The sequence below is a fragment of the Harpegnathos saltator genome, unplaced genomic scaffold (genome assembly GCF_003227715.2).
Source record: "Harpegnathos saltator strain DR-91 unplaced genomic scaffold, Hsal_v8.6 scaffold694, whole genome shotgun sequence".
NCBI classification, from domain to species: Eukaryota; Metazoa; Arthropoda; class Insecta; order Hymenoptera; family Formicidae; genus Harpegnathos; species Harpegnathos saltator.
Genome location: NW_020230531.1, coordinates 1,380,405 through 1,399,719, shown reverse-complemented (window position 1 = coordinate 1,399,719; position 19,315 = coordinate 1,380,405). Strand labels below are relative to the sequence as shown.

At 46.1% G+C, this 19,315-nt stretch overlaps 1 protein-coding gene across 3 annotated transcripts in view; it reads left to right on the top strand.

Moving 5' to 3' along the window:
* LOC105186214 (tensin-1) overlaps positions 1-19,315 on the top strand; it is an 87,993-nt gene that overhangs the window by 25,825 nt on the left and 42,853 nt on the right. The window contains exon 1 of one of the 3 annotated variants that reach the window (XM_025305319.1): positions 4,398-4,628. The exons of the other annotated variants lie outside the window; for them this stretch is intronic. The gene's annotated coding sequence lies outside the window, so the exon portion shown is untranslated. Of the gene's footprint in view, positions 1-4,397; positions 4,629-19,315 lie in introns of those variants that run through there. 3 annotated transcript variants of the gene reach the window in all.

The window sequence follows — 19,315 nt, the reverse complement described above, 5'->3', positions numbered from 1 at the left end:
CGATGATCAGATATTCACAAAGTTTGGGCAGAGAAGGCTGACTAGGAAGACGACTTCGCGATCGTGCCGAGGGTTTACCAAATTTCATAAACGACAACGCGGTCAACGATACGCTAGTTTAACCACTCATCCCTGTAAAATGTCACGCTATATCCGAAATTTACCAAAATTTAAGATAAATAGCTTTCACCGAGTTATTACGTGCAAAAGTTTTAATCTTTTCCTATTAGCCCTCTCGTGTAATTTTACATGGAAATATCTTTCCGCCGTTTTTAGTGTTTTTGTAAAATTGGTATTCAATTTTTTAAATCTATTATGATTCATTGGTGCACATAACCTCAAGAATAATATAAATAAAGTTAATATAATGAGCGACGAAAAGTTTTCGACACTGCGTTCGATATGAACTCCAGCAAGGAAAGAATGTTGCTAAAGCATGTGTATTTATTTGCTCTGTTCTTGGAGAAGATATTGTGTCCCACATTGTGTGTGTAGATATTTGTTTCATCGTTTTAAGGGGACTAGCGAGTCAGATTACTGCAAAATCGTGCTTGTTTTTGATATTTTGTGACAAACTGAATAAATGTGCAAAAATGAAAATTTAAGGTACATTTATAACAAAACATATGAAGAGTAGAAAAATTTTGTTTGTTAACAAATACTCGTATAAATATACGGTATCTACCATATAGCTGAAATATACTCTCCTTTTTTTTTCAAGTTATCGTTTTAGCAGTAATATCTCGGCTCTCGGTAATCCGATCAGAGCGAATTTTAGCTAGAAATCTTGAGAAGGGTTATCATTATCCGGCGAACCATTGCAAAAAAAATCGAACAAAATTAAGAAAATGGCAGCTATTATTAGGAAAGAATTAAAATTTTTTTACTTCTTTCACAATAAAAAAATTAATATCTCGAAATGAAATATTTTGACAGAGTTGTCCATGATTCACTTGAGAGCCATATGAACAAATATTATTGCTTTAAAATTTCAAATCGATACGAAGCTCAGTTTCGGGGCTGAATCACTGCAAAAGGATTGAACAATAAAATTTCGAGAGAAACGCGTTTAAAGTTTAAGTGGACGTACTTATATATTCATATGAGTATTTGCTAATAAACAAAATTTTTCTATTCTTCATATGTTGTATAAATATATCTAAAATTTTCATTCTTGCACATTTATTCAGTTCACCACAAAATATTATCGACGAACAAGCATGATTTTTCAACAATCTGACCCTCCAGTCCCCTTAAAGATGATGATTTTGACGTGTGTGATCATCCGCGCTCTGGATCGCCACGAAAACTTGTTGTTGAATGAAAACCCGAATTCTAAACGCAAGTAGAACTTGCAGAACAGCTCGGAGTTGACCAAGCAACAGTTTCAAGGCGACAGCTTCAGGCGACTGCATGAAATGGATAAAAATTCAAAAGCTCGGGAGATGGGTGCCGCATGAGTTGTCGCAAAATAGCATTATCCGCCGGTCGAGTACGTGCGTTTCATTGCTTCCCAGACAGCGCAAGAAAGATGTTTGATCGAAAATTGTGATGAAAAATGGATTATGTATGATGTATGATAATCTTAAACGTAGACATTCGTGGGTGGACAGCCTTTTGTCGCTATTTATTCAAATGCAGTGTCGAATGTAAAGCTTTTCGTCGCTCAACTTATATTTGAGGCTATATTTGATGCACACCAATGAGTCATAATAAATGGCGTTTTAGAAAGTTCAATACCAACTTTACAAGAACACTAAACGGCGGGAGAATATTTCAATTTAAAGTAATTACATTAGAGAACTGGAGGAAAGGCCAAAAAAGTGCATACACCTGGATAAAATCTTTAGAACTTTCACTGCAAATCGAGAGACAAACGCTTCACTTTGAAAAATATAAAAACTAAAAATTACGAAAAATGCAAAAATTAAAACTATTTAGATCTCTCATTGCGTTATTCCCGGCAACGTTGGAGATAACGTAGATCTTCCTTTGAGAGGACACGTGTTTATTGTCGCGCTAAATATTATAACAAGAGCACACATTTACTACAGAGAAAATTACGCTTGCTAATCTAGCAACTCAATGAAATAAATTTTATCGTAGAGACGATTTGCGCCGCAACGATTAAAGCGATCGTCAACACACCGGACAACGTTTTATTTCGGCAACGGGCCAATGGAGAAGGCGGAGCATAAAGAGCTGCTCAATATCATACTGACCTCATTGACGTCGTCGTAAAGCTCGCGTGGGCATCGACTAACGATCGTTTCCGTGGATCTTATTTCCACCGGTAAAACAAGAGGGAACAACGTGTCCTTTATCTCTCCCATATTCCCCGGAGTTTCTCGTACTAACCAATCTTTCTCTACCATTACCGATTCTTCCGGTCGTTCACGACCGGCCAAGGCTTAAAGCCTTGGCTCCCCCAATAAGGTATTGTGCAACTCCACATCTCACTTTTTCTCGCATTGTTGCTTCTACCGTAGACAACAATGAGAGATTCTAATCTCGTGGAAAATTATTTCTCACTGAACTGTTGAAGATCCTGATGATCGTAACGGCGTCGAGTGGTACCAGTCGGAAATTCGCCGGGAAATTCACACGCACACCTCTCGCCCTAACTTATTAAAATATATAAGTATATAAGTAATATTCAAAAATATATAATTTATTGCTGGTCAACGCGATTAGTCTTTGGCGCAAGCTGACGAGAATGCGAATGCTACAGAAATAAAATCTCCGAAGCCTCTGCATTTTCGTAGACTCGCAACTTTCCCGTCCTCTCTTCCTGCGATTCGATTTCGATTCGATAATACAGCGATACGGCATTATCACCTTGACGACGGTATTGTTTACACGCTCGAGACGGAAATGAACGATTGAAATTCAACGCAAGCCTCACATTCGCATCTGAATAATCAGACGGTGCGAGGCACCGTCGACTAACCGATTCGTATCCTCGACGTTCGTGCGCGCTCACACACGCGCGAGCCCTCCTAACAATTCTCTAAAACCAGACTCGAAGCAGTCGAGTCGGTGCTGAGGCACGTACCTGCACCTGCTAAATGATGCAAATACTAATAATGGCGCAGAGTGAAACGTTGGATAATTGAAATGTAAACATCACGCCGCCATCCACCCCTGTCCGGGGCGAGCACCGCGGATGAGTTTGCGGGCTCAGCCTGTTACGAACGTCGGGACCAAAAGACCGAGAAGGAGATAACAGGGAGATTGTCGGGGACTAAGACTCGCAGAGAGAGAGAGAGAGAGAGAGAGAGAGAGAGAGAGAGAGAGAGAGAACACGCTGATGTAACGCGCGCGAGCACACGCGTTTCCGTCTTTGCTGCGAGAGACGTACGTTTTGACGCGCCGAGACTGACGGGCGGAACGATTAATCTCCGGAACGCGGGCGCAACTATTCGCCTTATTGTTTCATTCGCGTTATTACGTGGACTGTATGGACCGGGCGTAGAGCGTATCACTTCCGATAAGATTTCGCGAGTGAATTTCCCCTCGGTGAGAAAGCCGGGAGGCAGGTCATTGTTTAATGCGACTTTTCAAGGCACAGCGCGGTGGAAAAGGACTTAAGGAATAGCGCTTAACGCTCGCTGCGCGAGCTTCCATCAGTGTTCCAACTTGGAGCCTACTCTTTAGCCGGTCTCAAAGGTCTCGCGTAATTGTGCGGAATAGAAATGCCGAAAATGTGTCTGAACGGTAGCGAGTCTCGAGAAACATACCCCGGTCGCTCGTAATGCACGGTCGTAAATATAATGGGGTGAGGGGGTATGGTTATCGAGCGGCAGACAGTTATTGGCCACTTGGCTTTACAAACTCCTAATTAGGATAATGACTGTGTTTGTGCCGTTTCTCAGCTCAGATCGGGCGAGAGAGAGAGAGAGAGGAGAGAGAGAGAGAGAGAGGAACTGGTTGCTGCTAGCTCCGTCTGATAGCTGCGACGGGACGATCCGATATCAGATGAACGGTTTCAGAAACGGCTTCGATATAATTAACAGGCTTATCCACTCCGAGGACACCCCCGGCGTCCGAGTTTGAATCCGCATCCCTTCTCTCGCGAATTTCCCGCACGTTCCTTCCACCACCACTCTCTCGGAGAACCATCCCTTCGCATCGTTCGCAAATCGGGGTTCGGGCCATATCGTGAAAACGGTACAAGCGCGCACAATTTTATCACACTCGAAATCAATAATAAAAGAAGGAGGCGGACACGAGAACGTGCTGTGCTAATTATGCAGCCAGCAGCGGAAGACAAAGCGAGCGAAACGGAATATAGCAGAGGAGATTGATTCGAAGCAGACGGAGTCGAGCATCGCGCATGATCCTCTCTACGCCCTCTACGCTCGTGGGGCTTTCCACGGGGTGGTTGGGATCCACGTGGCGCAACACGGTGCTGTCAGTCGCGTCCAACGAGCCAAACGCGTATCACGTTCCACGGTAGACTGATTCGACGCGTATCGCGATCGCTCCGCCTTGATAAGAGCGAACTATATAGTCGCTCCTCGTCCGTGCTGTTCATCCGTTCAACCAATCGGTCCCCTCGCCCGTTTACGGTAGTGTCGGAATATCAGCGAAAATAAAAACAGAGAAGAAGAAAAAAGAGAGACAAGGTAAGAGACGTTTTGTTGTTGTTGTTGTACTGCTCAATTATTCGCATATATCGCGAATCCTGCTCCGTTTTAGATCTTCCGCGGATCTATGAAGCAGCATGAAAAGGAAATAGTCGGCGAGAGATCGTAATTTTAGCGACTGACGTCGCATTTTACGTTTCTACACGCATGTTTCCCGACATCACGTCTCAGCGACGACAGTAGTGTTCGCTGGATAATTATGCCGCGAGCGCGGACGCGCGGATAATGCGGTCCGGATGAAATCAAGCGCAGCGAAAACATTACAATTACGTACCGTAGCCCGCCGCCCGCGTATTTATTCGCTCTGCTACCGTCACGGTGGCTCTTGCCACTTTTACTTTCATCCGAGTATCCATCCATCCCATAATAATGCCTTTGCAACCCTCATAATATTTTCTCCCGACTACACGTTAAATTTACACGTTAAAGCGAGAAAGTTCCTAGCTCATAAACGCATAAGCGATACCGTCTCCCGGAGCATAATTAAAAAGTCCGGCCGTAATACGCAAAGCCGGTGTTCGAGCAAATAGCGGCGCGTTTCTCATTAGAACGTCATGCATTTGAGAGAGAGAGAGAGAGAGAGAGAGAGAGAGAGAGAGAGAAAGGGAGAGAGGCGAATATGCCGTACGTGAGAACGTACAACGAAACTAATCAATCGGCATCCGCAAGCGGGGCTGAAAAATAAAAAAATAAAAAAGGTGAGGAGGGGAAAAAAAGAGGAGCGTCGCGGTGAAAACGGACGAGGGAGGAAGAGGGAAAGTATTTTACGCGCGTCATCCGTTTACACGGACGGGCTATAAATTAGTGACATGCTCTCGGCCGTCAATAACTTTTTTTTCGCCGTTAATTCCTCTGTGTCGCATTAATGAGAGCCGCTTTGCGCGCTTCTCTCTGTCCCGGAATTAATTAATTTGAGTAACCCGGTTAAAAATGAAAGACACGCACCACAAGCGCGCGATCGTTTCACGTTTCGTTAGGATATGTGACGGTTCATGCCGCTCCCTCGACAAAGCGGGTACGAAATGCGGTATCCGGCGAAAATTAATTTACCTCTTGCGAGTATCCCCCATTGATGTAAGTTACATCCGGTCGCGCGCATCAACGTGCGAGCGAGGTCGAAATTGTCGCGCGCACAATGTCGGCCCGGGATATTCATATTAATCAATTATATTCTAACTTTCCGACTAACGCGCGATGTGTCTATCGCGCGAATACGCGCGTCGGCCATGCATTATGGGAAAATGTTAACTCGCTTCAAAACGCAGTTACGCGATCGTGAGTTTGAGTAAATTGAGTTTATAATGTCATTAACAAACTGTCGGAAGTCAATACGGAAATACTCGTATCTTGTCAAATGTGAAATTTCATATCGCCCCGCCGCCGCAGCTATCTTTCTCTCGCGTCGCGCCGCGCCGTGGAAATTTTCTGAATAATTCATTTTTGCGCAACGCGGTATAATGTAGTGACACACACGGTCATGCATAATTGACTCTTAATTAATCGACTTTCTTTGTGACGGGATGATTTCCGTAATTATTTTCGAGCGCGCAAAAGCGGCGAGATATAATTTTAGTTGATGAAATTTACGCGATATTGATATATTACGGCCTGAAATACTTCGTTACTTGAAGAGGCCTCGGTGATGCTCGGCTGATAGAGCGTAGATTCTCATATCTCGCACCGTCATATCAATTTAATTTCACCAATACGGAGAGTGAGTCGGGCGGCTAGCGACCGGGTTGTATTAATGTACCGCCAGAGAGAGAGAGAGAGAGAGAGAGAGAGAGAGAGAGGAGACTTTTTTTATAATTAGCAAAATTGACGATTAAACGTCGGACGGCGGCTGACCGGCGGACGAACACGCGAACGTTTTAAATAAACTTTCACTTCTCTTCGCGAGATTAAGGTAAAAAAAGGAGGAAAAATAAAAGCGTTTTGAACCTGTTAAAATAATTAAATAGAGCGTGCGGGCGCGAAGCTACAAACGAAGTTCCGCGTGCGTTCATAACGCGCCAAGTTCTAAAGTACCTCTGCGTCGTATCGCTTAAAACGACATTTACGTGCACTTTCCAAATGAGCGGATATACGTACGTAGTGTTATCCGTAAGAGGGTTAGTGTTATGGCCGGAAGGGTTTGCAAGGGAACTTCACCTTTAAAGGCATTTCCTTATCATGCCACGGAATATTGTTTGGTCGTATATCTTTCACGCAGCTACGCGCTCGTTCAATTAATTCGTAAAACGAGCATCGTCAGCAGAAATTTATACGTAACTTAGACGCCACACACGCACGCACGCACGCACACATGAAGGCTTAACTAAATTCGTTTAGCTCGAATTCTCAGAAACTAATTCTGATGGAAATCGATGCTGCGGCTCGATGATAATTACGCGTAATTCTGCTGTTCGGAGAGTCGCTCTCTCTCACGTTTCGACGCGGCACAATTTTACCGATTCAAAATGTACCGTTCCCTCGCGCGATCCTCGACTCGGCTCGAGTTGATTAATTGAAACGATTTCGTCGTCGCGTGCGGCAATAAAATGACAATGAGAAATATAAGTTACGACGCACACGCATTAGAGGCCATTACACGGCAAACTGCGGAAAACTGCTCGAAAGTGTTTCACACGAAATTTGCGAGCACCACTGCCAATTTTCCACTGTCTTTTTCGAGGATTGCGATATTTTTTTTTTTTCGGACGCGCGCGACCCTTTGTGCACTTGCCCTTCCATTCGAGCGGCTTGCACTGATTGGTTTCGTAACCACCGGCCTGTGAAACAAATATATCGCATCATAGTTAAAAAAAAAAGAGAGAGAGAGAGAGAGAGAGAGAGAGAGAAACAAGAGAGACAAGATCGCTCTGTCGAAACGACAAACAACGCGCTTCGAGCTCCCCGAAAGCTATTGCTTGACAAGGTCAATTGCTGTAACCGCGACTGACCATATCGCAACCCCGGAAGAAATTGTCAATGAAATGTCCGAAGGGTCAACTCGTCCGGAAGGAAGTTTTAAAGATCGAACACAAGAAAGATATTGAACATTACTTCTGAATTCGGCGAATATTATCAAGTGATATTATATTGCAAGTGAAATATTTTACGTTACGCGCATCAGATTTGTCAGACTCGGGTTTCATCGAGTACAATTCACGCATATTCGAGATGATAGAGAGACGATAAAAAATTGCCTCTGCGATTGTTCAACACAGTTTTCTTCCAGCGTATTTTTTCTCTTTCTCTTTCACTTTGTAATAACATGCTCTGTGTGGTGTAGTATTTTTAATATGTTTACGAAGCCGAGCGTAAAAGAGCTGCGAAAGAGGAAGAAGTGGGAGCGGGCTAAGCAACGCCGCTTCTGGTTTTGATAGGTCGTCTGTACGTGACGTTTCGATAAACAGTCACAGCTTATATAGACGCTCGCTGCATGCGCTGTTCCGCGCGCGTGGATCACGACGAAACGAAAGCCGTCGTTTCGCGTCACGATCGCTGCGGAAAGGCAGGGAGAAAGAGAGAGAGAGAGAGAGAGAGAGAGAGAGAGAGAGAGAGAGAGGGACACAGAACGATTTCATTATGTTTCGCTCCGGATTTAGAGCAGAAACGATTTTCGGATATTAATCCGACTCCCTATGTATGCATTCACCGATCAAAGCTGAATAATATATACGTCGCATCCGCAGGACGTTCCCCATAGCGCGCGCACACCATAGCACATCTAATTTTAACTCGAGCACGCCCGAATTTCGATATCTGTGGCCGCGCGTGTGCGCGATCGGCTCGACATCGAGACACCGAGCGATAAACGGGCCGACGCGAGTGAGCTTTCCCGTTTTTAAAAATTTGTATTCTTTTTAATATCGCATGACGAGTTTTTCAAGTACGCACGAGTTATGAACGATAAATGCGCCGAGCGGCGAGCGTAATGCGTGTACGCATGCTAATTACTATCGAGTTCCAATCGACGAGTTTCTATCGGACGAGTGGGACGACGGCGCGGCGGCGACGACGACGGCGGCAGTTTCATCGTGGACGCGGCGTTGATGAGAACGGCACGGGTTGATCGACGTGGCGCATTAACGCAAATTAACAACGGGCTGCGACGACAATCGGACGGACAATCGGTATCGCACCAACGCGACGCGGCGATATTATGCCCGCGCGCGAGATCGTGGAGAAACAAAAACCTTTATCGCGCCGCCGCCGCCGCGTTCTATCGCGGTCCGATAGAAATGCTCACAGTCGGCCTCTTCGACCGTTATTCGAGCTTCCGTCCTTGCTTCTTCGCGTTTCCAGATATCGTTTTAATATCCTCCTTCGACGTCCTCGTCCGGACGTCGGACGTAAATTTCACGGATCGCGACGCGAGCATAAGGAAGATAAGGATAAATTAAAGTCTAGCTCGGCCGGCGTTTTTCGCGTCGCTTGATGCCTCCCGCAGTGGTTGGAGCCACAGGTGTAATCTTCGGAAAGACTCCATTGGCGCACGACGAGAAAAAAAGGAGGAACGTTTCGCATCTCGGAGGAGGACTGGCTGGGAACGAAGCTATCTCCGACGACGACTACGACGACAAAGACGACGAGGACGAGAACGACGACGATGACGACGACGACGACGACGACGACGACGAAGGGTAGGCCAATCTAATCTGGCCGCAGGCAACGGAAGGAGATACCGGCCACCCCTAACCTCTGTCCTCCATTCGAGTCGATCACTCACTTGATCATCCCTCTCCGTTTTATCATTCGTCGTATCCCGGCACAGTCACTTTGCCTTCCACGCATGGAGATCGGCCATCATCCTCCGTGTCCACCGCTCGTCGGCGACGTAACCCTCGTAAAAAGTTTCTGTTCTTGATTAACACCAGCACGGGGTCCTGTGCCGTGCAGGACGAGGGTCCTCGGGAGAGAAACGCGGGACACGCAATCATCGCGCGGTACAAGTCGTAGATAGCGAGACGATCGAGGGAGGGGAGGGGGGGGGGACTGGTCGTAAGAGCGGCTGAAGTTGTAGGATCCCATCGTGCAATCAATTTGCTTTCGTTCTCCACAAACGACGGTGGAGTCGCTTACGTTTGCCCGTCGCAGGGCTTTATCATTGTACGCCATGTACGTCGAAGATTGCGTCGAAGTTTCAGCTCCGTTGGTCGTAACGCGGCTAAAATCCGTTACGGCGATAACGCCCGATGTATTCGTATCTCTCTCAGCAGTTGGTGACAATCGGATTGCCGTCGATAGGAATCTAATCATCAGGAAACTAGTCCCAAAATCCACCGGCGAAGTTTGTGTTTCCACTTAGGACGCCCTACGTGGAGGACTAAAGTTCCGTCGAGGCGGACGGACGGAGCCGGAGATGGACTTTCCTCCCGGAACGACTCTTCAAATTTTGATAACGCCCTTAACGTTACGAGATGGACCGTGCGCGCGCGCGCGCTTTCAGTTTCACCTTTTTCCCTCGTGATCCCTGAATTCGTACCGATCATGCGCGACGCGCTCGGTTTCTTCAAATATTTGATCGGAGGAGCAATGAACTATGAATCACGACACGGTCTCGCACTATTAGACGAGGCTCCGGAGGGACAAGATCGCGAAATAGAGTGGCCCAGGGGAGCACTCGCGTCGACTAAATGGAGAACATCCTGCAGATTATCGAAGATATACGGATCCTGCTCTCTACTTAGTCAACGGAGTAATCAAGCGGAGAATTCTGATTCAGATCATGATTTATGAAAGCATTAATAGCCGGCTATTAATCGCGAATTGACAAATTAACGTTGCCGAATTATCGCCTTTATCGCCTCTCCTCGAGTATCTGGATGAGATTGTGCAAATATAAATAGTAAATAGTAAATACACACACAAAAACGCGTAAATTTTCTGCGCAATGTTGCTCAAGTCTCTACTACGATTGCTTCAATTAATCCTTCAACACTACTTTTGTTACACCTTCTGTTACTGGAACGGATGGATTTTCATGTTTCACTCATAATTTTTTTCATAATTTTTTTTTAACATATACGTGAACTACAAATATTTATAAACATTATCCTAGCAGGACATCGCTGTGTAATGTACTGCTATCTAGTGGCAACAGTTAAAAACTGTCATGTGATGAATTTACACTCGTCTTAGTGCTTAAGAGTTAAATAAACAAAGTGACAAATTTATCCGCAAATCTAGTTCCCATACGTTAGGTTAGGTTAAAATACTGCCTACGTAAATCGCCAATATGGCACTTGCTCGCTCAAAGTTGCACGTATTGAGGATTTATTCGAGCACTATCTCACAGTCGCTCGTTTGTCGTATGGCAAGCACCGAAAGGCCAAATTTATCATTTTCCATTTTAAACGCTCATCTGTTGTTCATCATCGTCAACGGTAGCCTTCGATCATCATCGTTCATCATGTTGAAGCTCCTCCATTGCTATTTAACTGGGACATCGAGTGCTTTATGGTCACTTGGTGGTGGTTCGCGTGGGTCTATAAATCAGGCTCGCTTGACGAAATTCCATCTGGAAAAAAGACGCGCGAGCTTCTGGGATTTTTACATTGTCGGCGAGTGACAAATAACGCGTGCCACGCCGGCAGACCGTCGTCCATTCTGGAAACGAGGGTGTGTCTTGTACAAGCATAAGAGTAGAAGAAGAAGAGAAAAAAAAGGGGGATAGGTGGGTGAGGTGAGGTGAGTTATTTTCCGGCCTCCGTGGAGTTCGAATCGTGCGGCGAATCGTCGTTGAAAGCGGATTCTCCATCATTGTACTTCGACAAAGAGATCATAAATCTACGGGCGCGGTCATCATCGCGCCGCGACGAACTTTCCGCGGAGATAATCAAGCCCCGACGATTAATATTAACAGTTTTAATACTAATTACAATTGTGAACACACACACACACACACACACATGTCGAGCTAAATAATTCCGCGACGATCTACAGGGTGTCCGAGATCTTTCGGAGACTGAAATTTATGAAAATTAATCAGATCAAATTGAGAAGAAAAGTCAAATGCCATTTTGCAAAAATCGCAACAGTTATTATGTTATTAATGATTGAAAATGACCACATTTAGAGGCTTTTTTAATTATGATAACTTGAAAATTTGCGAACTTACTTGCAAAATGGTGAAGGAGTTTTTCGTTCAGAATAACCTGATCTACAATTATGTGACGGCTACTCTGCCTAGCGACAGATATGAATATATTGAACTTGGAATCCTGAATCTTGAACCTGTCGCTAGGCACAATAGCCGCCATTTTCGATCATTAATATTAGGTCGGTGCAAAAATAATTGCGGTTTTTATCATTTCAAGTTTGGCGCCGAATTTTCTAGTTACCGTCATCTTTTCCAGAATTCTATCTTGTAGGAATAAGCAAACTTGTTTCCCGTTGAAAGAAATGTATGCAGGCCAATACTCTTTATTTTGATTATATATAAATATAATTTTTAACTGATGTATGCGTCTTTACATTCGATACGTGAAAACCGCGATATTATTTTTGCACCAATCTAATAACTTAAATAACTTAATATCGCGATTTCGGCAAAATGGTACATAACTTTTCTTCTAAGTTTGACCTGATTAATCTTCACAATTTCTTCGTTTCCGAAACATCCCGGACACTTTGTATCTTTTAGCTTAACGGTTATCAGCAGCTCACAGTTAGTCTGTTATTTCAACAAATGTGGTGCATGCGAATTCAATAAACGCTTAGACGCTTATTTAAAACAGATTTACGACACTCTTCGTCGTCCAATACTGAATCCAATTTAACTGGGATTATCGCACTCTCAAAGGTTCGACCAATTTCCGCAAAAGACGCTGTCCTCAGATATTTAAACAACAGATCTACGGGCCACAATCCGTTAGGATTAACTTAACAAGCGTAGACGACACAGACAGAGAATCAAATAAACGGACGGACGGATCGCATCTCGATAAAACAGTCGAAAAGCGGAGTCTCCACGGCGAGAAGCCGTATGAAAACAGATCGCCAATTCACGGAAAGAAGAATATGTTGCAGTTTACCCGTATTTCGTATTCACTGACAAATTGCCGCAAAGAGCGTATCTTTCATCATTGTGCTTCGGCGAATGGACCGTAAATCAAAAGACGCGTTCAACCCCTTTCCGAGGGAATTCCTTTCGGTGTTTCCCGCCCCCGTTACGTACATACATACTACAGCATAACTAACCTTTGCAAAGTTTTAATAGCCACTGCATTACCATACAACGACCAGGGATTCGAGAATAAACATCGGACACGGGCATTAAATATTCATTCGCGGATATTAATTTATCAGCATTGTATCGCTGATAATCTAGGCCGTATTGTCGCTTACTTCATTATTTTAACAAGATAAGATAATTAAACGATCAACTATATATCTTGCAAGCTGTTTTCGAGCAAGCATTCCCAAGGCGGATACATTTTTCTCATCTTGCTACGTCTCAGAATGTAAATACCGCTCGGCAAAAGATTACGAGACTTCAGCAAAGTTTCGCGTCTCCATGCGCGCATTTGCTCGATCATCGAATACATTTTGTTTTATCAGCACCGCCGTCGACGGATGAAAAAAGAAAAAAGTGATTCTCTGAATTTCTCAAAGATACTCAACGATTAAAAACGATTATACTTTTCCGTTGCCTTTTCCCTGACAATACGACAATACGGAGTATCGCAAGATCAGAACCTCTTTACCGAGAGTAGCTTCGCGTCGAGAGTAAAAAGAAAACAGAAAAAAATATTCGGAAAAAAAAACACACAATTGTTGCCGTGACGACATCTTCTCGAGACGTCAGAGTACGCCTTTTTTTATCCAATCTCGCGAAATTCCCTGCGATTTCGAGGAAGGGTAAAGCGTATTGAGAGTGCGCCTGCCTCCCTCCGCCTTTTAATTGACTATAAACGTTTAGTATTGTTTCTCCGGAAATTCGCCCGTGAAGAGAAACTCAATGTATTCTCGGACCGACTCAGGGCCGCTCGATGAAAAGGAGGGAAAACGGAGGGGCGAGATAAAAACCGTATCCCCTTCAGCGACCGACCATCCGCCCCCAATTCCCTTTCTACCAACCCCTCCACCCTCGCGCCCCGGCTACTGTCTGTCCGTCTCTCTGTCTTTTCTAACGAGCGCGGAATACCCGCCGATGGCAATGAGTGGCTCTGTTTGCAGGGTCAGCTTATTTCTTCGGCTTCCTATTATGAATATTTGTGACTTCCATCCTCGCCGGCGCGTCCACCCCTCGGTCTCGTCTCCGTTAGCCTTTCCTCCCATTTCTCTACCTAGCATTCGCCGCCGCCGCCGCCGCCGCCGCCGCCGCCGTCAGTCCGTCCGTCGTCGTTTCGTCCTCGTTGGCAGAGAGTTAAAGCATATTAGATCAGCTCTCGACTCGGTTCCATCGCAAATGTGGGGAGAATTCGTCTCGTGCCCTCCCCGGCGCACTGGAGGGCACTGGTCAGCCCTTGAAAAGCTCCTCGAACCTCGACTTTCACCGAATATCACGGCTACACCCGTTGGGTACCTCAACTCTCGCGACTGCGTGCCGCACAGCCACGAGCGGGAGTATTTCTCTGACGGACAGCATCAGCGAACGGGCAGTTCGGGCGGACGCGTTGCGCGACTTCGCGACGATGATTTCGGGGATCACATCGCCGACGAACAAACAAAACCAATTATTTCTCCTTGGAAGACGCGACTCTGTATAGGGGAATACGCATTTTTCCGTAAGCCATATTTATGAGGACTCCGTCTTTCTCTCGCGTACGATAAAGATTAATGGGAAACGAGGGTGGACGAGCGGCGGCAGGGGCCGGGCGGGGGGGCAGAAGGGGCGAGAGTGTGAGGAGGACGGATTAATGGCCGAGCGCGTGTACACGCGTCGCGAAGAGTTTCGCGTCTGAGTTAACGACGTCGTAAATAATAACATCAACGCGCGACGACCCGATAATGTGAATGCAATCGACCGGCCGGGTCGTTTCGTTGTTTTTCTTGCCTCTTTCTCCGCTTTGTGCCTCTCTTTCTGGTTCTCTCGGTGCGTGCCCCTGTGTCTCGGTTCACCCCCTCTGCGCCTCTCTCTCTCTCTCTCTCTTCCCCTTCTCCCCCTCTTTCTTCTCGCTGTTAGTTGTTCGCGACCGGTAACAACACTCTTCATACTGCGCCCTCCACGTTGCTTTAAATAAAATTGCATTCATTATGTCAATTGGTCTGTCATTCGATGAAGAGCTTCCGTCCTGAGAGGCCACTCTCTTCTTGATTTCTCGCGGAACAGCCGCTGCGTCGGTCTGGATTGAAGAAGATTCAGGCGTGTGTGTGTGTGTGTGTGTGTACTGACGCTGCTTCTTTCCTAATCCTTCTACTTATTCCTGTCAAATTAACATGAAATTAGCATCGGATTAACATAAAATTCCGATCTATATGCGACGCGTGAGATTAAGCCGCGCGCGAGCATGTCGTAGTTTTATTCCACGAGGAATTTCACGCGGCCATCGTCGAATAACACAGGCGAATACACGATAGAAAGATAGAACGACCTTGGAGTGGGAACGGAAGAGACACGGTCTCTTCGTGAAATTTTATTCGACGGGACATGCACAATTTGGCGGATCGACCAGAAGCCAGAAATTCAATCCCCAATGACGGGGCGTATGATGGATGCCCGAGGTCGAGGCGGGCCAGCGCCTTTGTTGGTGCGTTGTGGATCGGACGAATGAAACCGCGTGGCCGCGCACGGAAGCGAGATCCAGCCGGGGTGGGTGCGCGTTGTTTCTTCGAGAACAAAGTAATAGCAATGCCGCCCACGCCCCAGGACCCAGACAGATTACCTTGACGACTGATTGGGACTGAACGATCCGCTAAAAAAAGCTCACCTTACCGCGGGAAGCAGCACTCCCGTCTATATTTGCCCTGCCTACGCGATTACTTTGAAGTCATATCGGTATCTCCTGTGACTTGTGGTCGGCTTCGGCCGACGATGATGGCGGCCGATTGATTGATCTTGGCGATCAATAGTGTCAATTCGAGATTACTCGCCCCGAGAGATGCTTCACACACACCTCGCTCCTTCCTCCCTAAATACGACAATAGAAAATGAGTCAGTCATGAGTGAACGCAAGCATGGTAGAAACAAGAAATCCTAATACAGAGAGACGAGACATAATACAGACAACATAATCCCGATGCAAAGAGAATCAACGTAATTAGGTTTTCAATTAATCCTCGAACACTAGGATATTTTCGTTACCTCTTATTATTAGAACGGCTGAATTTTCACCCGTAATTTTTTTCTTTTGTTTTTGCTTTTAGTATACATGAGCTATAAAAATTTGGCAAAAATTTGTAGCAATGCGTATAAAACAGGTGTAAATAATACGTAATTTTTCTGAGTAAAAATAATAATCTTTCGCTTCTTTTGTTCTTCTTCCGTTCGCCCCGAAAAAAAAAAAGTAATTTCAAACAATGATTTTATCTATGACGACAGGAGATTAGCAATTATCAACTGCCAAATTCTGATTTTTATATCATTTTTCGTAATCAGCGATGCTGATTACGAAACCTTAGTGCACTGTTCTGCGCAGCGAAGAGATGGTAAGTTTTTCCATTTGTAACAGAGGCTCGCAAAACTCGATAATTTCTTACAAATTCTTCATAATACCGCAAAATTTAAAAGAATGCTCTCAAAAATCGGGCCCGACAGTTTCTCTTTTCTACATTGATTAACGTTTAATTTGAAAAGAAAAAAACCCCCGATTGCGTCCCGATTGCTCTCTATAAATTGTGCTCTCTAGCGATTTTTCAACAGTGAATTTCTATTTGTTCCCACTGTCGTGCGTCGCGCCCGCGACGCGCGACACGGCATGAAGAAAGTAAGAACGCCGTCAGACGTCGTTTCCGCGCGCGCCTACGGAGCACGTTGTTCCACCCCCGAGACCAGACGGGTTGCATCGGCATTGCCTTCGGGACACGTCACGGAGCGATCGAAGATCGCATCGCGGCGAGAGACGGAAACGTAGCCCGGCTTCCTGGACAATCGCGAACTCGCATGGAGCAGATAAGCACGGGGGTGGATGGCAGCAGGCGAGGAGGGAGCGGGAGGGAAGGAACTTGCGCTTCGCAGAAATATTCAGACGGGCCGATTCCTTTAATAATACACCGGAAAACGTGTCGAGGCTGGCGCGCGTTTTCCGTCTCGGGGCGTCTTTCCCTCCCTCGTTATTTCCGGCCACCGTCTATATTTTGCCTAGGCGCGCGCGGCTTCTGTTTACAATCTCATTAGTCACTCTCGTCGAAACAAGAAAACTTCGTTCCGGCCACGTTCGATCTGCGCGCGTCTACTACGGTCGCGAAACTCCCGATTATCTCGGGAAGCGTTTATCGCGTAACGGGGGAGGGGAGCTGTACGTAGAGCTGCCGCGGTCCCGTGATGCAATATGCATCGCCGCGCCGTCGTCCTTCTTCCCCCTTCGTCTCTTATGTCGCGCGATTACGCGGCGGCAACAAGAGTAATGGAGCTCCTTTCGCTCCTTCGCGCCGTGCGACCAGATTGCCGCCGCCGCCGCGTTATCCCATTGTTTTTTTCTCGTCATCACCATGCATCTGCGTCGCTAACGCGTAATTAGCGCGTATATTAGAACAGTAATTACAATCGCGCCGATAGCGAGCAGCGATAAGGATAATCGAGTGGCGGCCTGCAAATTACTTTCCGGCGCGACCTCGCTGGTAGTTGGATAACATCCTTACGTCCCACGTAACTCGATTGTTTCGGGAATAAGCGGGTAACCGGAGCTGAGAGAATATCAAAAAGAAAGGGTAGGGGCAGGGAGGGGCGGAGAGGAAAAGTTCCGACGCGGCGGAAGGGAAGAAACCCCGGCGGATAATAAGGTAATGCAAAGATCGCGTCGGGAGACACCGTAATTAGGAAAGGATCAACCGTAGCACTTGGCGTCTGTAGGTTTGCCTGCTAACAAATTGGAAGCGGGAGCGATTCCAGAGAGAGATAGAGAGAGAGAGAGAGAGAGAGAGAGAGAGAGAGAGCTTGGGCAGAGTTTTTCGTCGGCACGATGTCTGTGGAATGTCTGACGGACGCGGCCGTAAACGAAGTCCTAAGGTTACTCGAAAGCTGCTCCGAGACACGAACGACTCCGTCGCTCGCCGTTTCCCGGCCGATGAATAAATTTCACACGCGAGTCTTCTTGCGAGACTCGCAACGGTCGTTCCCATGAACCGTTCGGTGCATGCAACCCCCGTACCACGCCGGCGAATAACGACGGATGTACGGCGACGGGGGTTGGATTCGAGACCCCCCCGGTGGACCGGACGGTTGACGAGGTCTCCACCACGCCTTTTCCGCGTATTCGCAACCGCGTCTGGCAGTTTCCTTAAGCAAACCTTAAGTTCGCGCGCGCAGTGTAGTCCGCTGAAACTTGAGCGCGCGTCCTTTCCGTCTCGACGAAGACGGTAATGATCGTGCATCGGTCCGCGCAGCAAGATGTCTCACATGTTGCAGCTTTCGCAGCAATGAATGTTAAATAAGCACGACTCGGAGAGCGAGAGAGAGAGAGAGAGAGAGAGAGAGAGAGAGAGAGAGAGACGCGATTATCAAAAGGGTCGTGTTGTATGAACTTTCCCTCGGGTCTTTCCCTGGGTCTCGGACTTTACCGAGAGAGAGAGAGAGAGAGAGAGAGAGAGAGAGAGAGAGAGAGAGAGAGAAGTAAACGTTCGTTTGAGAAATTATCCTCGTTATGGTTTCGTAAAAACGGCGTCGTCCGCGGTAAAGTCAATGTAATTATTGCGGGAGATGCGTTACACTCTGCGAAAGTATGCGAGTGCTTCAAGAAGCATTTCCCAAAGTAACGAGACCTTTTAAATGGATTGAGAAAAAAGGTTTTTCACTCTGCGCAATTTTTAGATGTCGCGTAATATTGCCATTTGGAGAACATCTCTCTCATGAGACCTCATTTTCCTAATATTCACTCTCCTTGACTCTCCTCTGACGTCTTATTATATCCTGTCGCGTGTAAAAACTGAGAAGTCATATTCCTGACGACGAGGAAAATTGCGACGTTTCGTATTCGCGTCGTCGCGACGCCGCTTCGGATATTTCTCGATGATGACAGCGTCGGCAGCAGTAACGAGAAAGAAAAAAGAAACAGAAACAGCGTAATAAAGAGAAAAACTTTTGCACCGTGAATGCTACGTCTGTACTCTTCTGATGGATATCGAATGAGGAGGACGGACGCATAAGCAAGTCGTTCGTTCAAGCATAAGCATTCGTTCGAGCAACCGGCTCGAACGAATTGGCAATTTTTTGCAGGCAACGCGAATCGCCGAAGAATTACCGCTTAACGCGCAGACCTACCGACCGACTGATTTGTCAAATGTTCATTTCCGACGAGAGATTTAACGAGCTCTTTCTTTTGTACGTGCGCACAATCTCAAAAAAAAACAATGATCCCTACAAAATGCACAAATAAAATACCATCGTGTGCCGCTTCTTCCGGCGAAATGAAAGATTTCAACGCGATATTTCTTAAATATTATTTTCTATACGGAAAACATTATTTTTTTACGAAGCTTATGCTTCTTACGAATGCTTCACACTCTCCTCGCCTATTTGTTTGCATTTAATTCTACTCTCGTAATCAGCTATTTACACATCTAATTGCACAATATCCAAG